The sequence below is a fragment of the Manacus candei genome, unplaced genomic scaffold, assembly GCF_025592945.1.
Source record: "Manacus candei isolate 608988 ecotype Guabito, Panama unplaced genomic scaffold, ASM2559294v1 h1tg000108l, whole genome shotgun sequence".
Lineage (NCBI taxonomy): Eukaryota > Metazoa > Chordata > Aves > Passeriformes > Pipridae > Manacus > Manacus candei.
The window spans coordinates 1,846,270-1,860,936 of NW_026138156.1; the positions used below are offsets into that span (position 1 = coordinate 1,846,270).

At 36.3% G+C, this 14,667-nt stretch overlaps 1 long non-coding RNA gene across 1 annotated transcript in view; it reads left to right on the forward strand.

The window, feature by feature from the left end:
* Positions 1-12,529, forward strand: part of LOC127461560 (uncharacterized) — a 146,811-nt gene extending 134,282 nt beyond the window's left edge. The window contains exon 3 of the long non-coding RNA XR_007900141.1: positions 12,434-12,529. This is a non-coding gene — a long non-coding RNA (uncharacterized LOC127461560). The remainder of the gene's footprint in view (positions 1-12,433) is intronic.
* Positions 12,530-14,667: the final 2,138 nt, after the last annotated feature.

The window sequence follows — 14,667 nt, forward strand, 5'->3', positions numbered from 1 at the left end:
GGCACAGCTTCTTCTACGTGCACCAAGAGGGCCTTACCAGGAATTGTTTTCCTGAGTTCAGCTCTGTCTGGTCTAATCTCCCTCTTTAATAATCTAGATTCTCTTTCTCAACTTGGTTTGAACTTTCAATTCAGTTATTTATTGTTACTTTTCAATTCAGTTATGTATTGTATTTATGGTCCCTTAGAGGTTTTGCAAAATATATTTTCAACACAGAAATTAAAACCAAAACTTGTGTCTAGGAAGAATGAAATTATTCAGAAAAAGGAAGGAAAATTGATTCAGACATGTGGTGTCTAGCCCCCAAATTTGAAATTTTTACATTTAGGTCAAAATCACAATGAATAGTTAAAGTAAATTTAGGAAGGGAGGGGAGGGGGAAAGGGGGGGGTAAGGCTGTAGAAGAAAAAAAATTAAAATATTTTCCTCATTCACCAAACAAAATTTTTGGCCAAGTTCTGCAATTACCTTTGTACATGTCTGATTTTGATTGCTACCTTTTAGAGTAGAAACTGTTAGATTCAACTGATGTTTAGGACAGAGAGTTACTTTTAAAAGAGTGCTCAGAGCCAACACACAAGGGAAAACTTGGAATGGAAAAACATACATCTGGTTGCTCTAGATGGAGAAATGACTAAAGACAATTTCCAGCAGAAGCACTGAGCAAATTTATGTGGTCTGGTTCATGAGGAATATGTTCAAAAAAAGATGGAAATTACATATACTTAGTCAAAGAGTATCGGAATCACTATTCGAAAAGCAATTGCTATGAAATCTGTGATCATATTTGGAGAATAAAACATTAGGACATCTTAAATGTGCCTTCCTATAACTACTCATAGTAGTCTGCTTTTTACTGTCACTTATTTTGACATTTTATCCTGAATATTTCATTAAAAAAGCATTTATCTTCTTTACAGCAAAATAAAAATGCATTACAAGTTCCTATGGGGCTTTTGTTATCATTTTCCTCCTAATTTTTGTGACATGTTATCTTTCCACTGTAACATTGTTTTTAAGGTCATGATTTAGCATATAGGTTTTATGATAACAAAAGTTTATGACTCTCCCTGTGGACTCAAATGTACATAGGACAAAATAGTGGGGCCCTGTATAGTGCCATGAAATAGAATTTGTGTAAAGTTGTCAGGGTTATAAACAAATGCTGATGACTTTTATTTTTATTCCATGCCTATACATGTAGTTTTTAGTACTTCTAGTAAAAGTGTTTGAGAACTTGAATCTAGAGACATGTAAGTCTTCCTTTTGTTTAATATTCACAAATTTCTCCTCTGTTAGATAAGGCAGACACTTCTCTACTTTTTTCCTAGTTGAGAAAATAGCAGTAACTCATCTTCACTAAAATATTAGAGAGAAATGTGACTCATTGTCTTAATTTATGTGAATATTTTGCATTGCTTTAGGAGATATGACTAGGATTCATCAAAAGGAACTAGGAGAGAATATGTTCAATATAGGGAACTAATTCTTCACATAATGAGCAATTAAGCTGTAGAAGTTTTTCTTAGAATGCTCTGAGCATTGAGTTAATATAGGTTTGAAACAAGCCTAACAACTTCATAAAGGGAAAAACCCAGTTAAGGGTCATTAAAAATAAGTGTCTCAGGGATGTCCCTTGAACTGTGACTTTTCAGGGGATAGGAGAATATTTTGTGGTTGTATTGCCCTTGTCTTTTCCTCATATTCTTCCCTAGGTAGCCATGAGTAACAGAAGTCAATGAGAACACACAAACTACATTCACTTTGGACCAGACAAAGTGCTTTTCCTCTTAGTTTCTTAGGAATAGTAGATTTTTAGCTCATAATAGGATTAAAATAGTATCTCTGCTGAAATTAAAATAGGGCAATGTTCTTTGCTTGTAAATAAGCTAAAAGTTGCATTCATGCTTTAGAGGAAAGCAGTCATTTGTTGATGAATTAAAAAATACACCAAAATAGAGCAATGTTCTTCAGAATCCATTCTAGATTAAATTTAGTCTACTAGGCTATTTTATTTTCTAGATTAAAAACTATGTAGCATTTAAAATTCAGTCTGTTCTGTGTTGCTCAGTTAGATTGATAATGTAAGTCAGTGGTATCTTTTTTTCAAATTCCCTCCTGGATCGATGCCAACAAGGATATCAGTAGCAACAAGGATATCAGGGGAATTTAAAATTTCATTTCTCAGAAATGGAACTTTTGAAATTCAGTTGCTATGAAAATTAATGTTAATGAACATTTTTGATAATGCAAAACAGCCTATTTAAGAATGGGTCTTTTCCATTTAGCAATTAATGCAGCAATTAATGAGAGTAGAAAGTTCCTACAAGGATACTGGAAACCATAAAACAGTTATTCTACTAAATTAATCTGACCTGTTAAATTGAAGAATATGTTGGAAATCCATTTTAAACCAGTACTAACACTTCTTATGACTATTTGATAATATGCCATGGGGCTATCATTACTTGGTAAGTCTTTCAAAGTGTAAGTTACATTTTCTTTCATTTTTGTAAGAAGAAAATTTATAGGAAAAGTCCTTCATTAAAGATGACATAATTTTGTTCTTTGAGGTAAAGGCATGCTTCAGTCCTCTCTCTGGAGACACCGTGACTTATGAGCCCCCCAAAAATACTAAAATCTTTTCTTTTTTTTCTTTCTGCCCCTGTGAATATGAAGTCTCTAGATGGTTATCCCTAAATTTGAATTCAGCCCTAGATGATCGACATCACTAAGTGAAGCAGGAGAATTAAATGGTCAGAGTCTGCAAGCTTACTTTCCACTTTAGACATGAGCACACACTCCTGTCTCATCAGGGTAGCTCTATTCAAGTTTCCAAGGACCTTTAGGTTTCTTGATGATGCATGATTTATTTAGTTATTGTATGTAATAGAAATATCCTTAACTTTCTATGCTTGCCTTCTTCTTACCAGGGGAATTTTTTTTCCTTACTTCATAACCTATACATGCCTGGCAATACTTCTGAGCAGATAAACCAAACTAAACCCAAGAATGAGGAGCCAGGGACCTGCCAAACAGACACATACTTCTGGAGATGCCCTTGAGATAATGGCAGTTTGCTGCAACTCCCTCCCACCCACCCTGGAGAAGGGCTGATGCTGTCACCCTTGAGGTCAGGGGGGCACCTGGGAGTGAGTATGACACCAGGCAAAAGTGCTATGTCATGAGCAGGTTTTCCCATATCATGGTTTAATTTAGATTATTAATGAGGCTTTTCTTTCCAATTAACACTATTAGTTGTTCTAAGCAAGAATTAGACAAGCAATGAATTCTTGGCTCCATACATTTGGTGTGTCCTCTTCTGCACACGACAGAATATTACACGTTGGAAGTCCAACACTAGGTACCCAATATTGATCATCTTTCAGAGATGGGAAAACAGCAAAATTATGTCCAAAGTCACACAAGAAGTTTGTGCTAAATCTAGAGTTAAAGATTACTACACCCTTACTTCAGTCTACCTCATTTCTTTATAGGTTATATTTAAATGTAAAGTCATAAGACATAGGAAGATGTAAAAGTAATACTTTTAAATAATAAAAATAAACATATTTTCCTTGATGTCTTTGTTTTTTTAAGAAAAAATTCAAGTAATCAATATTTTTGCTGGAAGGGTAGAATGATAGGAATTGTATAACAGAAATCAAACTTAATGATTCTTCATCACAGCATTCAGTGCTGTTAATCATAAAGATATATGAGAGGCCTGAATGGAGAACAAAATTAATAGCTGAACAAAATAAAAACAGTCCTGCACGATTGTTAAAAACATGGTATGCTACTTATATCAGGAAGTTTTTTCTTATAGCAAAGCACTAAAGATGAGTTTAACAGTATGCAGAATACCTGTTTTCTCAAAATACTGTTTTTCCTGTTTAATGCAAACAGACCAACACATACCAAGATGTCTCCATACACAGAAGAGGGAGCAAACAGAAATTACATCCAATTTCACAGCATAAAACCCTCTCACGTTCTGAAGGGGCACAAAAGGCAAGTCTGGTTCTGTCACTCAAATCACAGGGCTGGAAAGCAGGGCTGTCCCCACACCGACCTTCACTGGAATATCAATGTACAGAGCAGATGGCCACTATCAGCATGTGCTGTACAGTTCTGACACTTCACAATAAGTGCAGGTGCCAAGTGCCAACCCTCTGTACTAGTTTTAGGTAGATTTGGCCTCTGGGAATGATCCCGATTTTCTCCAGTCAGAAGAGTCAGCACCAGTAGTTTCAGCTGAGTTATCACCAGAGACTTGGTGTGAAACCAACCTTCTTCTTTGTTCATTAGGGGAATTTCAGCTGAGCATTAAAATGTCATCATTCTCCACAAGTGAGCTGAGTTCTTTACTCTCTGAAACTTCAGAGCTCTGAAACACCAAAAGGTTTAGTTGCATTTTACCTGAAATCAAATATTACTATTTTCCACAAATGTTCTAGCAGAACCGATGATGATTTGATGGATTAATTTGGTATTTTAACTTTGCAGAACATTTAGTATTATCACAAGCTGCTTCTTCAACCCACGTTGACTAATTTTTTTTTCACAACGTGCAAGATAATCATGTCAGAACTAAGAATGAAATTATCATCAGTGATAGTCTCAGCACTATAAAAAGAGATTTCATTTTCAAAAAGAAAATACAGCTTTTTGGTTTTGTACCTTTTTATTTTATCATAGTGGTCTTTTTTCTCCCCAGTATCAATTTTTTATTATCTTGAAAACCTTGTACATTATAATAGTTTTGGTAACATGAATTGCACCCTCTACAACTTCTAAACCACAAAAACTTAGTGATAGTTGTATTCCTGCTGAAATATGGTAATTAACTCTACTTTCTATATGCTGAATCACACATGTAGTTACTATCAGGAAAAGTAAAACTCACTAACTGCTTTGATAGAGGTTTTCATAATAGTTTTGGATAAAATATTATGAAAAATCCTGTTTTTCTCTTTGAAATAGAAGCTTTCAAAAAGGTATGTTTCCCAGTACTCTCTTCATCTGAAAGTGTATTTCAAATACATTCAAATATTTCAGCCAATTCTAGTCTCAATCCAATTGTTTGTACTACTTACATTCATAAATGTTTTTTGAATTAGGACATTATCATGAATTATGCATTAAAAATGTATTTATTTTCTATTTTTATCCCAGAAAAAAAATATATATCTATAGTTTGAATATATACAGAAAAGGAACAGTAACAGTTTGACACAGCCCCTGAAATAAATCAGTTGTACACGCAATTTAAACTGTAGACAAATGGGTTCATTGCACATGTTCCTACCATTTCTCCTACTTCCCAGGAACGCCTATTCAGAAACCTGTTCTCTCACTAATTAAAAGGCAATGAAGTCTGAACCCCCTGATTGTGTGCTGATTACTGAACCCTTACTCCTGGAGAGTCTTCAAATATCTGTTCTGCCCAGTGTTATAAAGTGAAGCTTTGGTATCTTTTGGCATAGGCAAAAGTATTTAGCAATTCTAAAGTGACTTAAAAGAAATTTCTGCGAATAGACTTCCATAACTGTTACTTAGTTCTTAAATCATTTTTGAAGAATCATGTGGGATGCAACTTCCATGGAAGATTTATAAAGACTATGATATAGCAACTGACCTGTTAGTAAGTAATAATTAATATTTCTTGTTCGTGTGAATTAATTAAAATCACAGCTTACCAAGAAAAAAAGTGTATCCTGACCTTCTTGTAGCTATCTTGTTACTATCTCCTTTTTCTCAACTGTGTATTTCTCCTTTATACTGTCGCTTAATCTTGCCTCATAAACTTCCCATACAGGTACCACCAAGAGCAGTAGTTACAGCACTACTGAAGTGTATAAAGTAATTTGCATGATTCTCATCCTTTCTTTTATGGACTCTAATGCTGTAAGCAAAATCAGGACACAGTTACTAAATCCTTTGACCGGTGTTATCACAGCAAAACTAATAATAACTGTAGTTTTCCAATATCTGAAAATAAAACTAAGTTCCAAGTTTTTGTGACTCTTGGATTAACAGTATTCCTTTATTTTAGGAAAGTGGAATATAAAGGACAGGTAGCTGGATAAAAAATCAGCCATATCTCACATTGGGTTTTCTCTAAACCAGCATACGGTTACCCTGTATTTTGTCCTTTGCATTTCAGGAAAATTCAGAAGCTTGTTTTTCCCCAAATATCCTTTTGAGCTGAAAATACTATCCAGAAATCTGGCCCAAGAGGAGAAGGGCAAATTGCACCAATAGACAAATCTATGCAATGTTGTCCCTTCAAGGAATGTTCTGCCGAGTCTGAAATGGATGCCCTATCGAATCCCTCCCACCTTCTCTAGCATCTGTACTGCCCATTGGTGTGGATCACAGAGACCGTAAGCTAGGGTTTTGCAGAGGATAACAGGAAGCAGCAGATGAAAGGAATTTGATTTTTGCTCTTATTTAAGGAGGAAAATCTGTACTTAGAGGAAGGTGTCTGTTAGTGGATTGAGAGTATATAATCTGGGTTCACATGGCTTCATCTATTTTTGAATTGTATGATTACATGAGGTTGGACTCAATGATCTTGGATGTCTTTTCCAACCTTTATGATTCTGTGATTCTATATTTAACTGTGTATTTTAACAGAACTAAGAACAGGTCTTAGTTCTTCTCTACTAAAACAGTATGTGTGTCCACAATCTTATTAAATATCTTAGAAGAAGAATTAACAATTTTTTTTACCAGCATCAAAATGGTCATGTCCACTGGGATATGTTCTTCTCAAGCATGTTAGAAGTCTCTGCCAGATGCTTTATTCCTTTAATATTTGCAAAGTTTTTGTTTCTGTTCTCATGAGTCCTGCTGTTATGTTTAATGCTGGAAAGGGTAAATGTTGATGCAACCTCATTTCCATCAAAAATATCAAGCTGATTGCAAAGCAATCTAAGAACAAATACAACAGACTCTAGAACACATATTTAGTCATATTCTGTTCTGGTGTATATCAAATGACAACCCAAACTGTACTCTCATGTCTAAGGCCATACACTACTAGTTAAGGGCTTACACAGTTTTATTAAGCTTGGGGATTTTAGTTTTTTTCAATTAACTGCTGGCTGAATTGGAAGGAAATTTACTTCTAACTCTCTTCTTATGGTTTTGTGTAATTGAAAGTAAAGTGAACATAAAACAAGACTTCTGTTGCAAATAATTTAAGCATAATGTGATAATAGAGTCTGTATCAAGTAGCTTTCCTAGATGATACAAAATGCTACACCTGGTTCAGTAAAACTAGTAAGCTTGAAACAGAAATGATGCTTGATTATGAAAGAGTACAACTAGTTTAGGGACAAGGAGAGCAAAGAGATATGACATGAAGAGCAATCTGATAGAGATACCTAGAAATATGTAAAGCAGGAGAGAGAGGTAGCAGATAGCTCTGTGGGCACTCTTGGTCCCATCTCCACAATGTGCCTGTTCTGACAGAGCATAAAGTAACTTGCTGAGGAATAAGATGGGTTGTTTCTGTCACCAGAAAAACTGTCTTCTGCTGAGGCCAAGTATTGCACTGTAAGGACATAAATGAATACCTGGAGAGTTCCTCTTTATTTTTCTTCCCAAATACAGCTGCAGAACAGCCCTTCCTTCCTCTTCCTTGATTGTTATGTTCAAAAGCTGGAGTTGTATGGAGAGTTTCAATGGGGACTGTAACCTGCACAGGGCTCAGGACTATTGTGTTTTCTGTGTTTGGGGAATCCAGAAGATTTGAACTTCTTAAAGAAGAGGAAGGACTTGCTCCAGAGTAGCTTTAAAGGAAGTAGAAGGACACACAGTTGAAAAGACAAAACATTGTATTTGTTTGCTTAGGATCAGATTTTTGAAGGCACTATTACACCTGGAATTCAAACAAAATGCCAAGGAAGGGAATCAGGTGCTTATTACCACTCATTTCAATGGGTGTTAAGTGCTTTTCAAAACTAAATTTTATTAAATGCTTGTTTGCATTACCTTAATATAAAAAGGAAAAAAAAAAAAAAAAAAGGAAAATCAGAATAAGACATCATGTCAAATCCAAAAAGTTATCTCCTTGCAGTTATTTTTGTGGGGCATCCTCTTACCAAGACTGGGCTGGCAGTGATTCAGCCCAGCTTGCTGGAGCTGATTACCAAGAACAAGAATCAGCTGTCCCCACTCTTTTAAGGTCTCCCTGGCTTAGATAGTGCCCCTCAGCTGCCCCAGGGACTTGCTTGCTACCCTGCTGGTGGCCCCAATGACTCTCCCTGTCTCTACAATGTCATGACATCTGCTGAGCCCCAGCCAAACTCCAGACTCAAAAACTCTGTGTAGCAAGTACCTCATGACATACATGAGGCTTGCTACTGGCAAAGGTAAGGGTAATCCTCATTACTGAGCTTCTTGGGAAAGGAAGGAGGATGCTTTAATCTGTCAGGATAAGCTGCCCTTCATCTAATTGTAGGGTACGTATTGGTGAGTGGATATGATGTTTTCTTACTTAACATGTAAGAGGATTTTTTAATAATATTTTAATTTTTTACTCTAAATTATTGCAAAGAATTTTCTTCTGCACACATTCCTTTATTAAAATTCTTTTTTATTAAATAACTACAACAGACTTACAAGGACTTTATTGCTTTTCCCTTTTTTAAATCATTTTATCTGTAAACCCACTGTGTTTAACTTTTTTTTAAAGTTCATTTAATAAACTCATTTTGGAGATTTTGGCCTCTCTAATTAGTTTATGCAGTTACCTGGATTATAAAACAGTTAAAATAATCAGTAAACTGTGTGCAATGATGCAACATTTGTTGTTTATATACCTGACATTTTATGATATTCAAAGCTGATTTTTAGTCTTATTTTTCTAAAGATAGCTATGGAGATGAAGCAGAAAAATGTGACAAGATATTCTAAAGTGATGGGCACTCTAAGTGCTGAATGAATTTCAGTATAGGTAAAACCAAAGGTTTGTAGTTTAGGGTACTCTGCATGGGCTTAGGTGACTCATTTCCCAATTTAGGCAACTGTCAGCATCTTGGCCAGAGGTTATATTTCAACAAATGAATTAAAATAAGTTTTTTTGAATGCTTTGATTCATTTATTAAGACAAATGTGTCAGGTCTCTGGTATTAATGTCTTCCTGAAAGTGTTGTATCATTGTAAGCCCTTATGTTATTACTAGGCCTACGAAATGGCATGGCTAGAATTGCTGATGAAGTGAAATTGTGGTGAAACAAGGTCAACAGTCTTCTTTTGAAAGGTGTGGTACTGGATCAGAGTTCATCTATTGAATACTTTACTCCAAACGGTCAACTGGCTCAGGATTTCAACATCATTCTTTGTCATCAGAAAGCAGCATCAGACTTGACCTATAAATATTTTGCAAAATGTTTCATTTTTATGGCTTGTTTCTGAAACTTTTAATGGAGGCATCTTTTTCGTTACTTACGTTTTCCATTTTTAAAGACTGAGAAATGAGCTTTTCTAATGTGCTTCTAAATTAAAATTTAAATTACTACATTGTCCCATAGATGTTGTTCACTAAAACTTTTGGGGTAACAATATGTTTGTGTTCTGCTACTTGAACCTCTGATGCTGAAATCTCTCCTACTGAGTATCCATTATTACAGTGGATTTCTCTAAGAATCTGTTGATTGACTCAATTTGCTGGATTGAAGTCTTGGAAGTATATCTTTGTATTCTATACAAGTCCAGTTCACTGTAGATGCTTACAGTCTCAAGTTTTACCTCAGTAGTCATGATCATGTATGTTATTCTTTAGTTCATTTTACTGTTCATCTTGTTCTAGAAGTTACTAGCTTTTACTAGGCTTTTACAAAGGACTGTAAAGATTGATTAGTTTTATAGCTAGTAGTTTTTTTGTATGGATATTCACAAAATGTGACTTTTTCTGTCAAATCTATCACAAATTTTGCTTACCTGATTACTCACAAGAAATGAATAAAACAGTTTAGAGATCCCACAGAAGTGAATACGCCTTTATTCAAATGAGTAGTTATAAATACATTTTTGTTATATTTGCCATCTTGCAATTCTTAGAACTTATAAATGAACTTTATAATCCGCAATAGCTGTTATATGAGTGTGAACGATTAAAATGCTCAGATGTTTTGCAAACATGATATTAGCAAACACAACTAATCATTACTCAAAGTAAAACTTGATTTTCTGGAATGTTAGTTATTTGTCTGAACCCTAGCTGGAATTTACAGACTATAATTTTCCTCTCAAATGATTTGTTTGTGCTCGGTATTAACAGGTTATTAGGAGCCTCTGTCAGCTTCCATGATGAGTTAAAACACAAACCTGAACTCTGACAATGGTGTGCAGACTGATAACCTGCATGTTTGTGTTCACATTGCTAGATTTGAGTGCAGTGATATCTCCTTGTGGGCAAGGCTGTGATATTTTTTCCCTTCACAGAATTTATAGAAGAGATAAATCTATGCTTTGAGTCTTCTCTAGAGTTTGCACTGATTGCATGCTTGTATGTAAATCGTTGTTCAGTGGGAACTTGAGTGAATGCCAGATATTTGACTCAAAGGGTAGAAATAACTGAGTCCATATAATTGTCATCCTAATTTGGGGTATCTAGAGTCTTTTAGGTTAAGCTAAACCCTATGACATACATCTTGACTGTAACTATAATCTAAAGCTTGATTCGTCCTCTCCATTTCATCGCCCAAAGACATGACTACTATCTTGGTGTTTGTGTTTTGTCTGGCAAGGTCTCACTACTTATAGAGGAGCATAGATCACAAAATTCAGCTGTTCAGGGGGGCACCTGGCACCACTCCTTATGTGCAAGGTGAGGGAAAAGAGGCACCAGAAGATACATTAATGGAAGAATAGAAGATAGATTTTTGTGCTACCTGAGCTACTGAGTATCCTAATGATGCTTAAAATGTGGGTGTAACATTTGCTGGAATTCAAGATATTGTGCTTTAAAAGGTTCTGGCAAGTCCTTTACTCTTTAAAGAGCAGTGACTATGTGGGGTGGACATGAAAAAGGTAATACTAGCTAAAGTGCTCCTGATCAGCATTTTTTAAAACTGAAGTTTCCTACTTGGTCGGTTAATAAAATACCAGTAACATCCTGAAATAATTAGGTGTTTTATTAGCCAAAGCTCAGCAGAATTTCCTCAGTGCTATTAAAAAGTATTTATAAAATTAATTTGAAGGGCATTGTGGCCTATTAATGTCCTCACTTCTGACACAGTATCAGTAAACCATACTACAATCTAATGTTACCTAGCAAAAAGTATCAGCTAGTGCCAGGACTAGAGAACTTCCTCTTAGCAGGATTTGAAAGTAGTTATTAATGTCAGTTGACATTGCAGAATAAGAAAAGGACAGCTTATTCTAGAAATGTATGCTTCTTTTTATTCTCTTTATGTACCAAAATTTTAAATAGGAAGAGAAAAAAATCTATTAAACTTAACAAGGAGGAGCATATAAAAGCATTGGTTTGATGACCAAGGACATTCTATAAAGTGTTAAATGGAAATTGATGCATATTTACTGAGCTTTACTTTCCAAAAATTTCATGGTATTATGCTCCCCATACTATATCAAATTTTTCACCTTGCAGATTTTCTACATAATTTCCACGTGTTGTATGTGACTATACCTCAGAAAAATAATACAGAGTGGGAAAATAGTGTTTTATGGGAAAGCAGATGCTGGACCAGAAAACTTTATTTTTCCCCTTCTTCTTAATTGTTTTATTCAGTTTTCCTCTTTATCTTGCAGCTTTCTGCCGCATCCTCATAATCTTCATCTCTGGCTCCACAGCGATGTCCTGTTCCAGAACACTAAATCAGCACAAAATGAGTCACTTCTTGTCATTACTGTGTTGGGCAACTTTCTACTGTGCATGGGCACCAAAGCAACCTGGGATGGGGCAGGAGATTTGCCTGATGTAGGAGAAGCTCACAGTGGTCAGGGGGAGGTTTCAGCATGGAGAGCTGTGTCCTCAGTCTGCAAAATGGGGGAATATCTGAACAGTTCTCTAGAGACTTCTTAATCAGGACTGAAATGTTACAGAGATTATGCTGGAGATAATTTACCTTCTGGAATGACTTTGGACTTCATTTTGCTGCAGCTATTGATGTAGAATTCTTTTCCCAGGAGGGAATATTTCACTTCAGCAGGATTATTGGTTTGAAGGAGTGTTGCTTCACACAAGTGGTCCTGTTTCAATAAAGTGTGTTTGACAGCAAAGGCTACAGCGTTCTCCTGCGCTTCCTGAGACTACACAAGGATAGATGTGCCTGGGCTATTTCCAGTTCTTCCTGTCAGATTAATTTCAAGGAGTCAGGAGCATTAACAACTCCTTTGCTTGAAGAGCACTAGCAATGATTTCTCTCTCTCTTCCATGCCTTTAATCACCGCCTAGGCCCTAGAAGAGGACTGTAGACCACTAATGCTGCACTGATATACCAAACCAATGGTGTTCCTGAAGTACCTGTTCAGCAGAGAGGAGGGGATAAGGCATACCGGGTAAGGAAGCCTTAGGCCATGATCCCACCTTCTGTACTACCTGGAGGGAAGTGATACTTTCACCCAGGCTAGGGACTTTGATGGAGGTGCATAGGGAGGACAAGGAAAGGAGGCAGCAAAGCTCTGAATCAGTCTTCATGCTCCCTCAGAGGGGCATGAAGCTCTTAAGCATAGGAATTAGTCAGCTTCTAAGACTAAATGCAAACAACAAAAAAAAATGTTGACTACCTATCAGTGTGCTTGCCTCTTCCCTTGGAGATCATAATTCTACCAGAAACTCAACAAAAAATACATAATTTCTTCCACTGTTTTGGACTCTCTCATGTTATGTACAGATGTGACCAGGAAAATCAACCTTAAACTGTATGTATTTTCCACAGGAACAGTTGTCATGCTGTCTCCTGTACTGTGGAAGAGGCTTTATTTGAATTGGTTCCATACATGTGAACTAAAACTGGACAATTCCTTCTGTATATATTTAACAGTCAGCAAATCTCTTTTATGTCATGTTAATTACCAACTATTTTGAAAGCACTCTTGTTTCGTGCAAAGCTGTTTTGCTGACTCCCTCCTATCCAAAGTGTTCCTATGCTGACAGCATCTTGTTCTCTTAAATGAATTTCTTGTAAAAAGATTGTCAGCTTTTTTCTGTTTCAAAATTTTTAGTGACTATAACTCTAAGCCATTTATGTTCTCCATTACAAATTCAGTTATTTGATTTGCTATAATTTCTCTCTGTAATATTTGACTATTTTATACACTGCACAATGTCATTGTCAAGTTTTAACATAACTATAAAAAGACTAGCATGTTCTAAAGCTATTTATTTGGAGATGTTGCTTTTAAAGGATTTAATATATCAATATAACCCTGAAAAACCTACTAGAATAATTTGCATATTTTCACACTTTATATTTAGCCCAGTTTCTCATTAACAGGCTCTGTTGATTTCTTAAAGTGCCAATGAATTATTTGTCCATAAGAATAATAGAATGAAAATATATACAACAAAAAGAAAAGATGGAAAGTTGAAGTAATAATGATAATCCACACAACTGTAGAAAGAGAGGTAGGGTGTAACTTTTTCTTTCCTTTCATGGTATGCTAATGTGGCTAAACTGGTACAAAAAATAAAAAGTGGGTGTTGGGGTTTTTTTTGGCCTTGAAAAATTCTGTTACTGGCCAGTCATCATATCCAATTTTCCCTGGCTGATGGAATCTGACAAGATCGCAACCTATGGGAATATGTCTGCAGGCCAGTAATTTTTTTTGTTCTTGTCAGGCATACTCAAAAGGGTAAGGCCATCTGCTTTCCAGCAATTAGATACTCCCCTTTCAATTGTAATATACTGTGAGTCTGATAATTTATTCATCCCAGGGTAAATGTATACACTAGCAGTATGGTGGAAATGAAGAGAACCAAGCCTGGCAGAGGAATAAATAGCTCTGCTGTCCCTCAGCCTCACAGGTCCTCAGCATCTCACCCACGCTGTCCCCCTGGATGAGCATGCCTTTCCATCCCCTTCCTCCTGCTTTGGCATGTGAAAGAAAGCTATCAGTGCCCTGTTACTGGAAGATCTCTGAAGGGCTGTGATTATTTGGTTTAAAGGTTTTCAGTGGTCCATGAAGACCTAGGTGGATTGTTGGATTTGTAGTGATAACACAACTGATAGTAGTGGAAAGAATACTGAGCAGAATCCAGCACAACTGGTGTGCAAGAGAGTAGAGTATCAAAAGAAACTAAAGCAGAAATGTGGACCAATAAAGGAGATTCTTGTAATGAACAGTGTCACTCAGCAAATAAAATTTCTTGCTAGCAAAAAGGCACAGACTTTGCATTAAACAAAGGCAGCGTCTTGAGATGCTGTGTGGCTGTGCCTCTCCTATAGGTGCTGGTGAGCTGCCCCTCAGGCAGGAGCAGCCTGGGGGGTGCCCAGGGGATGGAAAGGTGCTGGTGCTGGTTGCAGACCTACCCATGGCACTGTGAGAAGGAAACATAGAGATGAACCTATGCCAGCAATTTTGTCATGTAGGAAGGAAGGAAGGCTGATGGAAGGCTGATGACACCAACCTTGGGGCCAGGAGGGCATCTGGAAGGTGAGCTTGACACCAGCCATAAGTGATAGTTAC